Genomic DNA, 10946 nt, shown 5'->3' with positions numbered 1-10946 from the left:
GGCAGACTTTGTCAGCTCCCGATTGGAAGCTTACCCTTATCATTGAATTACAATTGTGTACAATTAGTGCATATTACAGGGGCTGACATGTGGGGCAGAAACTTGGCGACTGACAAAGAAGCTTGAGAACAAGTTAAGGACCGCACAAAGAGCAATGGAACGAAGAATGCTAGGTATAGCATTAAGAGACAGAAAGGGATTGATTGGGATCAGAGAGCAAGTGGGTATAGCCGATATTCTAATTGACATAAAGAGAAAAAAATGAAGCTGGGCAGGTGATGTAATGTGCAGGTTAGATAACCGGTGGACCATTAGGGTTACAGAATGGGTGCCAAGAGAAGGGAAGCGCAGTCGAGGACGGCAAAAGACTAGGTGCAGCGATGAAATTAGGAAATTCGCGGGTGCTAGTTGGAATCGGTTGGCGCAGGACCGGGGTAATTGCAGGTCGCGCCTGCAGTGGACATAAAACAGGCTGATGATGATGATGATTCAAGTATTATTCAAGTACTCAATATATTAGACGGGAAAGGCTTAGAAGGATCAATGGCGAATATCTCAACCTTCGATTTGCAGAAGACATTGTCCTGTTCAGCAACACTGCAGGGATGAACTGCAACAAACGATTGAGGGCCTTAACTGAGAAAGCATAAGAGTCCGGTTGAAGATTATAGTGCAGGAGACGAAGGTAATAGTAAAGTTTTCTTTGTCGGTTCTTCTTGCTTCTCCTTTCTTTGCTGAAATGTTAAGTCTCTAGTGTGATGATCAGCAGCGATGATCAAATGCAGACGGGAAGCGAGGCAGACTAAAATGAACAAGATGACGTTTATAGGTAAACGTTTCTATGCTGATACATGGCAGATAAAACAAATGAATTACAACTTGAACAATTGAGAAACACTGTCTCACTCTTTGATTGTCTCAATCCCCAGCCCAGTCTGACGGACAGGATATCGTCTGGATTAATGTAGTTCTAACAGACAAAGAAAAAGGGCGCTAGGACGGTCCGTTGGCCCGTCCCACAGAAGAATTACACGTTTGCTAAGGCACAACTCAAAAGAATGGGACAGACAAGGGCTTAGAACATGCATCGAGATAACCCTGCTGATGGAAAGATTGCCTATCGTATTGGCTAACTGGAATCATGTTTTTCTCATTGAACGTGGATTAAATTTTAATTCATTACTAAAAGTCGCCAAAAATAACCTTTGGCGGCCCACGCGGCAAAGAACATGAAGGTGTACAAGGGGTGCGACTGTTTTCACAACAAATCCGTGCAGGGGGCGAAGCCTCGCCTCGATGACGTATCACCATTTTCTTTTTTTTTTCCCTCTGTTTGGCGGCGCGGTCGGTGTGCGGCGCTTCAGTTCGGATAAGTTTGGAAAAAATTTCAGAGTACCGCATTCGTTTTCCCCGTGCCGCCGACGCGTTCATTGGCCCAACCGTACCACGTGACTTTGGGGTGCCATATACCTTCCAAGCGCCGGGCGGGCCGGCTGAGTTAGAGCGCAGGAAGCACAGGTTCCCTACGTTTTTTTTGTGTGTTTCGGTTGTCGCGCTCGCGTTTGACTGCAAGGAATTCATGCCTGGCTGCTGCGCCTTCGGATGCAGACACCGAACCGAGTCTGGAAATACTTTTTTCTCGATTCCGACCGGGAAAAATGACCGAGAGCGTCGTTCTGCGTGGTTACGCAGAATCGGCCGGGAGAACTTCGAGCCTACAAAAAACACCCGCGTATGCGAAGTATAAGTACACCTTGCTTGTGCTTTTCGGCAGCGTTTTAGAAGATATTTAAGCGAAGTGCACGCGGTGTTAGCGATGCCACGAAAATAGGAGTTCATTGCAGGGATCGTTCGCGTCTTGCACGCTTGACGCGGGTACACGTGTACGCGTTTGTTGCTCAACACACGTGGTTAATCCGTGGTCGTGGCACGCGAAGGCACACTTGTCGCGCAAGAATTCCGCGTCCTCACGTGCACCAGGTGCTCGCATTATTTCTCCGCGCACGTGAGCGCGCTCTCGCCTAGAGTTACTCGACCCATAGGCACTTGTTTTTCGCAGACTGTGACGATCGCAGTCAATAAATACATGGTCAGTGCATGTCGTGCGTCCACATAAGGGCCGCTTTCTGTGCAGTTGTGTTGGCACTGGTAGAAAAATAGAGTTGGGTTAAATGTTAGCCATCCTTGAAGCTGCGTGTTGGCGGCCACATGCGCGTTTACACCTCAATTGAGCTATTTTAATTGTCTCACTGCGTAAACTTGTAAACCTTTATAACGTATTCTTCGACTCTTTAGTTGAATCTTTCAACTTATTATTACAGCTACCTTCCATGTTTTTCTTGTTTCACGTGTCTGAAACAGGGCTTCATTCAAGAAAGCCCTGGGAGCCTCCTTGGACAGCCCAGCGTTAGGGTGACCAGCATCACACTTCTAACCATACAACAAACATTTGCAGGACCACTTTTGTGCTGAAGACTTTGAGAAGCCTAGAGTGGATGGGCATTCCACTTATCCTTTACTCATTTATACATACGCATTTTGAGGTTGAAACCAACGGCAAGGTGATATTCACAACACATGCTTCAAGTTTTGAGCTTGTAAGCCGAGCACATGCAATGAATTGAAGTCAGCATACATATTATGTTTTATGTTGAAATGCTACGCTGCATACCCAAATAATGTTGAGCTTGATGCATAACAAGAAATACAAAACAGAACACCCATTAGCTTTAGTTTCACTGTGTCACTATGCATTCTTTAAAACTGATGGTAGCGCTAAAAAGGACGGATACACGATGAAAAGACGACACGACGACGAGGAAACGCTACTAACAACTGGTTTATTTTTCGGAAAAGTTCTATATTTAAGAGAATCACAACACATGCGCACAACCGAACTGCACCAGCCTTCTTTATCGCAATATCGAAAACATGCACGCGAAGTGAAATGATAAAACACCCAAGCAGCAAGAAGTGAACACATGACCAACTGAAGAAAAGCCATACGTTACGGTTTTTCAAATTTCCCCAGAAGTGTGCGCTCAGCCGAGTACAAATTTATTGAAACATCGCTGATGCACAGACCCGCCTTCTTTTTTGTATGTGGAAAGCTTCCAGCAAAACTCTAGCTTTAGCGCTTGCACTTCTGCCCAGAACCTTTGCTTCTTTGAACCGTGGCACGCACTCGCAAACCATCACATGCGAAACTAAATTCGCAAGTTTGTCTTGTTTTGTTAAGTTTTGAGCGTGTTCCCTTAAGCGGTCATTGAGGCAACGCCCCGTCTGCCCGATATAGCACTTGCCGCAGGACAGGGGAATAAAGTATACCACTCCTAGGGCACACCTGACGAAGACTTCTTCATGCTGCTTTTTGCAACCGCGTTGACCTTCACTGCAAATGCGGGGGCACAGCCTCGCCAATTTGTTTGGCGCAGAAAAAACAAGCGGCACGTTGTGCCTGCTGGCCACCTTTTTGAGATTATGGGAACAACGAAAAACTGCGCGAAAAAGAACAAGCCAGAGAAAGAACCACACGACACAGGCGCAGCGCCTGTGTCGTGTGATTCTTTCTCTGTCTTGTTCTTTTTCGCGCAGTTTTTCGTTGTTCCCATAATGTCATACCAACTAGCCCCTCACCGTACGCTTCTACACCTTTTTGAGGTTGTGTGAAACCTTATGAATGTATGGCATCACCTTAGGTTTGGTCTTCACGCGTTCAGGTGCAGCCTTCATTCGTCGGGGGCCAAATTTCTTGAGGAGGGTTTCAGCGACAGCTACGAGGACCGAGCAAGGGAAGCCTGCGGCCAATAGCCTGCGAACCTGATAGTCAAAGCTAAAAAGCATTTCGTGCGGGCAGGACTTTTGAAGCGCCGATTCTATGCAGAGCGATGCAATTGCTCTTTTCACGGTCTTTGAATGAGACGATTCATAGGGCAAAAGTTCTTTCTTTGCACGTGGGAAATACGCCCAACCGGTGTGTCCCTTAGCTATTCTCAGCCTGAGGTCTAAAAAACGTATCTCGCCATTTTGCGGAAGTTCATGGGTAAAAGCCAGGCCTTTACCATGGTCATTAAAGGTCATTAAGACCTGTCGTACAGAATCTTCAAAAGAAATGTCATTACGATCTTTTAAAAAGATCAAAAAATCGTCGACAAACCTAAAAACATTTAAAACCGGGCCTCCAATAAAATCTCGATCCAAAAGGCGATCAAGCGATGCATGTTACATAAACCGCTCTAAATGCGCAACAATTTTATACATCGCCCATGTAACTTAGAAAGAAAAGTGCTGCGTCAGCAGCGGGCGTTCCTGCCTATTTTTTTTTACACAGGCAGCAAATCTTGGCAGTCTAAGAAAACAGCCATAAATAAGTTGAAAAGAGTAGCCGCTCATGAACGCACTTGACAGCCGCGTTCATAAATCACAATGTAGCAAACTCTCGCTCATTATCAGTGTACAGAAGTACATATACGTTGCTGTAATCACGCAAATGGCTCATATTGGCCTTCCACAAGATTTAGTGCGCAAAATGGTCATCGAAGTTGGTTTTTACACCTGCTGTGCACAGATCGTCTTACGATCACGGCCAAACACCGGTGCGCACACGGCAGTCGCAGTGTGTCGTGTGCGTATACGGCGGACGAAGTCGCCCGGCAGAGTCGAGAACGCACGGTACCCGATTACAATCTAAATTAAATGTATCCGATGTAGCTTGTGAAATTATACAATAAACATACGTACCTGTGACACTGTCAGGTGTTAGTTTCGTCCTGCTTGGAAACATTCAATAGAAGCCGGCGGTGGTACACGATGTTCATGCCCAAAAGCGCAAGCTTGCCTCATTGCAGCTCGAAGTGACGAAATGTTTTCTTCGTAGCTCGCTCCGCGGAAGGAAAAAAAAAACGCGTGCATAAGCTCCCGATAGCAGCGCAAAGCTGCTGCCCCCAATCGTAGCACAGTTCCAGCAGTAAACACGATCGGCGTGCAAAACAACCACCGGCTGTATGACTTCGCACAAAATAACATTTTATTTTTGTTCTTAGCAACCATTATCTCCGGGCACAAAGTATCTGTACTTCAGTCAATACTCAACCCGATGTGTCACCGAATATCAAGCTCTTCCAACACGGCGGCCTTCCCGCGACGCAGTCGGCTTGGAAGGTATATGGCGGTGGCCGCTCAGTGTTGCCAGTCAAATGCCGACCTTTGTGGTACTCAAATTTTTTCCAGTGACTCTAGATCAGCTCACTCCACGTGAGCGAGATGTTGGCGCGCGTATTATATTTGCGGCGTGCATTGTTTTGTTTCAGACGGAATGCAACGATGAGCGAGCCTCCTGACCGACAGAAGGTGATCGAAAAGTACCTCCAAGGGTTACATCATCATGAAGACGGCTACTCCCATGGCTACCTGAAGTCAGACGCTGAGCTTAAGCTTTTTGAGAGGTCCTTCGCTGCCGTCAACGAGAGGTATGCTGTGCGGACATCAAGAGACCTGAACAAGCCGTCTAAATGTAAGTAGTATCGACTGCTTCTTAATGTTTCGGTCTGCGCGTAGATTTATCATTGTAAAACGCAGTAGTAATTTCAAGGGGACCATTCTATTTGTCATTATTATTGCTGATTATTAATTGTTCCTGATATTTTGGTGTGTTGTTCATTTGAAAAATGGTTGTTTGAGCCTTGTGTACTAGATCGTACACCTGCCTCTTGTTGCAGCGGGAGCAAAAAGGGGGATAGCAATTTAGTTAGGTTGATTTGGATTATGGCCTTGTCTGGTGTTTGACGGGAGACAGAGGGCACTTGTTCGTGTTGGGTGTTGCCTCTTGCCGGTCGGTTTTGCAAGCTGCAGAACGACCAACCGGGACCAGTGGCGAGAAGCAAGGGCTTAGGAACGACCGAGCGGAGCTGGTCGAGGTGCCTTGGCGACAACGCGGTGAGCAGAGCTCCTGTCCTGGCGAGTGGGACCTGGGCACGTGAAGTTACCTGGCGTCCAGACACTGGACGTGAACTTGGACGAGCCTGACGAACGTGCGCGCCTGGCATCCGAGCCACGTGGAGGCAGCTCGTCTTCCCAGCGCCTTATCTGAGGGCGGGGATGCTGTTGTGCCATTACCACCAGCCCGGATTTCGAATCTACAAGATGCAGAATTTATCCTGCGAGCGCCCTTTGGACAAACCCGGGGCTGCGCCGAAAGGCACAGCGCCCTAATTCTCCCTTGACAAGTCAAGATGCTGAGCCGTCAGGCAGCGGTGTCCTGCGGAGAAGTGTCGGCGAGCGACATGTCCAAACGTGCAACCAAGTGCCAGACAGCCCGGCGCCGTACCTCCCGTTGCCGGGAGGTCACCGCGCCCGCCAACATTGAACGGGGTGGCCAGCGCGGTCGCTAGTTGGACCTCTCGGACGACCGTCGAGTGCTGGCTTTGTATTGGGCCGTTTGAGTGACAATGGTTTCTCGGGCCATTATAAGCCGCGACGCGACCGCCTGGAAAACGGGATCCGCCGACCCACCGGGAGCGAGTGCCACTCTCGACTGGAGTGAGATGTGTCACGCGTTTTCGCCGGACGTCGCCGTGCGGGAACAGTCGCGTTTGCTGTGAGCTCTCGGCCCCAGTGCCGATCCGATCATGTCCTGTATAATGACCTGTATATAGGGTATAAAGTCCCTTTTGTTATTCTCACCGACGCCTGACTCGGAGTCTTCGCTACCAACGCTCTGTCACTAAACGGGTGACGAGCGCTACGAGACCACCTCAAAGTCGTAATAGTGGTGGCACCGGTGCAGAGTCGTAACAGCACCTTCATTAAATCGTCTTTAGTGTTTATTTTCAGCCAATGTCGTCTTCTCCATGATCCATTCTGGGTGCAGAATCTCTCCAGACAATGTAGCGTTTGTGGTTGTCAAAGAAACCGCCAGTCTGCATATTTGGAACGGAATACTACAAAAAGACTCGAGAGAAAAACAAAGACCAAGTATGTTACATGGTGATGCACTTGCGCACGTTTCAGTCTCATGCAGATATCCAGCAGCGTTCCAAATTTAAAGATTGTGTACAGGCAGTGTAAAGAGGATTTACTTTAAATTACTTTAGGTTAGGTTAGTTAGGTTTACACCAGAAATAAATATTCTTGATTTCATTTACAGGGTTCAAGCACCACTGACTGGCCGAAGGAGGTGTACGAGAAGAAGCGAATGAACCTCCAAGGCACAAAGAAGAAAGGGTGTGCAGCAACAATGAATTTGAAGTGGATTGAATTGTACCCAGATTTCCAGGTACGTAATGTGCAACCACAAGTAAAAAATGTTTGCGGGTTATTTTCTGGGCACCTTTATCACGGCATTTATGTCTGCAAGCAGACACGAAACAAGCAGTTCTAAAAAAAAAATTATTACATTGTCCTTGCAGTGGCTCGTGAGAAATTTGTAGCTGATGTCCACTATCATTGCTTCTACTTCTGGTGATAGTAGGGAGTTTTAGTAGAGGAATCCGATAAGGATGCCTCCTCTCCCCTCTGACAGCCTTGAACACGCGTTGTGCATCATTATGGGATCGTTATCGGGGCTAAAGAACGGTCTGGTAAAACTCCCTAACATCGGCTTTCCTGTTGCCCTTGGTGCGCAGTGCAGACAAATTTGTCATGGCATAAGATGGAGCACATTAGACTTGGTTGACGTATGCTCAATGAAAGGTTTGTTTGAGCTAGTTAACCAACTAGCTCAAACAGCAATGATCATTATGGTTTAAAACAGCGTGCCAATATGAGGACAAAGTGAAGACGAGACAGAAGACAGCACTGAACTAACAACAGAAAGTTTATTTCCGCTATTTCCAGTATATATACGAGTACACGTGGGAGATAGCAAAAAAAAAATGAACAGTGCGAAAGATAGAGTACAACACATACAGTCTCGGCATTCAAGCCGAGGCTGTATGTGTTGTACTCTTTTTATCTTTCGCACTCTGCTTATTTTGGTATTTCCCACGTGTATATATAATGGACAAGTGGAAATAAATTTGCAGTTGTTAGTTCAGCACTGTCTTCTGTCTCGTCTTCACTTTCTTCTCATCTTGTCGCGCTGTTTTAAACCATACAGTATGCTCAATATACGTAACAATGCCTACTTTTCTAGGTGGACCTTCCCCAGCCATGCGGCCAGACAAAAGAGGGTCGGCTGAAAGCAGACAAGGCCAAGCAGCTGCAGGAGGCGCTTGACGCAGAGCAGCAGACTGTGGCCAAAAAGACGCGGATATACAGTAAAATTGCCAACTGCAGCCCCGTTTACATGAATGCGACAGTGACGCATCGCATTTCCCAGCGCATTTGGGAAAGGCGATGCGACGCCGTTACTTCTAGCCACCCTAACGCCGTTGACATGTAGCGCATTAACTGGATGGATGGATGGATGTTATGAGCGTCCCCTTTGGAACGGGGCGGTGGCTTGCGCCACCAAGCTCTTGCTACTATGCTGCTTAATATCCTACCTAGGTTAACCAATGAAAAAACAAAAAACCCCACTATGAACTACCACGTCCAAATTTTCTGATACCCTATTGCGAACTGTGCTTTTGTACGTCTCCGTCTTTTGTAGTTTCCCTACTTTTCTTCCACCAATCCTCCAATCGCCTCTTACTGATGTCTATTGCGGACCTGTTTGCTTTACCACTGCTCCCGCTGAACCCAAGGGCTTCAAGGAGGCCAGTGCCTAAATCGACCGCTGGATAGACGTCTTCACATTCTAATAAAATATGCTCCGTCGTTTCCCTAGCTTTACCGCAGCAAGCACATGCTTCTTCTTCCTTCTTATATCTCGCTTTATAGGTGCGTGTTCTAAGGCATCCCGATATCGCTTCGAAAAGTAATGAGCTTCCCTTTGAGTTATCATAAATGGTTTCTTTCCTAATTTCGTTTTTTCCCCTTAAGTAGTTACTCATGGCAGGTTTCTTTTCCATTGCCGCCACCCATGAGATTAATTCAGTCTCTCTGACTTTTCCGCTTGACCTTTGTTGCTGTGTTGCCCACCCTAGGCCACATACTTGCTGGTAAGCTTCCTAGTTCTTTTCCTCCACTGTGAATCAATGTTTTGCCTGTACAGATACCTGAACACTCTCCCAGCCCATTTACTTTCCTCCATATTCCTCAGCCGTTCTTCATACTCAATTTTACTGCGAGCTTCCCTCACTTCAAAACTAGTCCAGCCCATATCCCCTTGCACAGCTTCATTTGTAGTCTTCCCGTGCGCGCCCAATGCGAGGCGACCCACTGACCTTTGGTTCCCGTCGAGTCCTGATTGTACCCCTGATTTAAAGCAAACAACCGCATTTCCAAAAGTAAGTCCTGGAACCATTACCCCTTTCCACATACCTCGGAGGACCTCGTACCTATTGTATCCCCATAGCGCTCTGTGCTTCATTATGGCTGCATTTCTCTTCCCCTTGACTGTTATGGTTTTTTCCTGTGTTTCCATATATCCGTTGCCTTCGTTTATCCATATACCAAGGTATTTATATTCTGTTACCCGAGGTATTTCTTGGCCCTGTATCTCCACTGTCTGTTCACTGTTTTCATTGAATACAATAACACCTGATTTTCTAACACTAAATTTCAAACCTAAATTGTTGCCTTCCTGTCCACAGATATTAGCCAGACGTTGCAAATCACTTTGCTTGTTTGCGAGCAACACAATGTCGTCCGCATAAAATAAACCTGGGAGTTGCTGCTCTATTACTGTACCTGCCTGTTTGTATGAGAGATTAAACCCGATATTACTTCCTTCTAGCGCCCTCTCCATCCTCACCATGTACATCATAAACAGCAGCGGGGATAAAGGGCAATTTCAGGGACTTGCCGCCATCTCGCGGCACTTTGGGTTTGTACGCACACTTTCAATACTTTTTTCATCGTGGGTTGGCGCGCTCTTGTCCGCTATCCACTTCTGCAAAATGATGAGCTCAGACGAAGACGAGATCGTTGGCATTTTACTCGCCACTAGTCTAGTCGCTTTTCAAGATTTGTTACAGCGCAACACAAGACAAGGACAAAAGAAGGTATAAAGCGACGGCACGGCGCCGTGTCGTCGTTTTATACCTTCTTTTGTCCTTGTCTTGTGTTGCGCTGTAACAAACCTTACTATGAATCCAAACCAACTGGCCCAACTTGCCGTTTTGACGCTTTTAAAGAACAGAAGCGAGAAGCCCAGAGAAAGACATTCGTTTACATTCGTTCACCAGCGCTTCTGCCGTGTCGGGTTCTGATTGGCTGTGGTCAAAGCGGCCAACTTGTCCGCGCGGAAAAAATCGGTCCGGGCGCGATCCGGCCAAGCGGCCGCGTATTTTCCGCAAAACGGAATATCCGCGGCTGCTTGGCCGGATCCGCTTGTCCGCTCCGCCTTCGGTGTGAACGTGCCTTTAAACATGGCTACGGTCCCAGATGCCTGCTTCGAATTGAACGTGGCATTGCTTTTGTAAAATGCACTTCGTTCGTAGCAAATGACTGTGTAAACGGCTTTTACTTAGTCTCAGGCCGCTTCGACGACAGATTAGGGGCTTTTAGCGGTGCTACGGAAAGTACGGTATACGGTACGGTAAGTGCGTAATACCGTACCGGTTGAGGACTGCGCATGCGCGAACTTTACCGTACGGAATTACTTTCCGTACGGCATACTAGACGGTAAGGAGTCGGTAAGGTTAGGCTGGCACCGTGTGTCGCGAGCCGAGCTGCACCAAGCCAAAACAGTGAGAAGCTGGTGTCGGCCACAGAGTCCATGTCTCGCGTGCTTTTTTTACCATGATAATACCAAGGCGAGAGGTTACTTTAAATCACCTTCTGCGGAGCGACGAAGTGACAACTAGTAAACAGTGACATAAAAAAAACCAGGTAGGTGGTGCCATCTAGTGATGCAGAGTTTACTTAGAGGGGACGCAGAGTTTTTATTGCAATAACTAACT

At 47.2% G+C, this 10946-nt stretch overlaps 1 long non-coding RNA gene across 2 annotated transcripts; it reads left to right on the top strand.

The window, feature by feature from the left end:
- Window positions 1-5270: 5270 nt before the first annotated feature.
- On the top strand, window positions 5271-8260 carry LOC140213626 (uncharacterized). 2 transcript variants are annotated; one of them, XR_011890538.1, is made up of 3 exons: window positions 5271-5512; window positions 7145-7273; window positions 8132-8260. It is a non-coding gene; the product is annotated as an uncharacterized lncRNA (long non-coding RNA). The 2 variants fall into 2 exon arrangements; XR_011890539.1 differs by lacking the exon at window positions 5271-5512 and adding an exon at window positions 6848-6972.
- Window positions 8261-10946: the final 2686 nt, after the last annotated feature.

Source organism: Dermacentor andersoni, chromosome 10 (assembly GCF_023375885.2).
Source record: "Dermacentor andersoni chromosome 10, qqDerAnde1_hic_scaffold, whole genome shotgun sequence".
Taxonomy (NCBI): domain Eukaryota; kingdom Metazoa; phylum Arthropoda; class Arachnida; order Ixodida; family Ixodidae; genus Dermacentor; species Dermacentor andersoni.
This window is presented reverse-complemented; position numbering and strand designations above follow the sequence as displayed.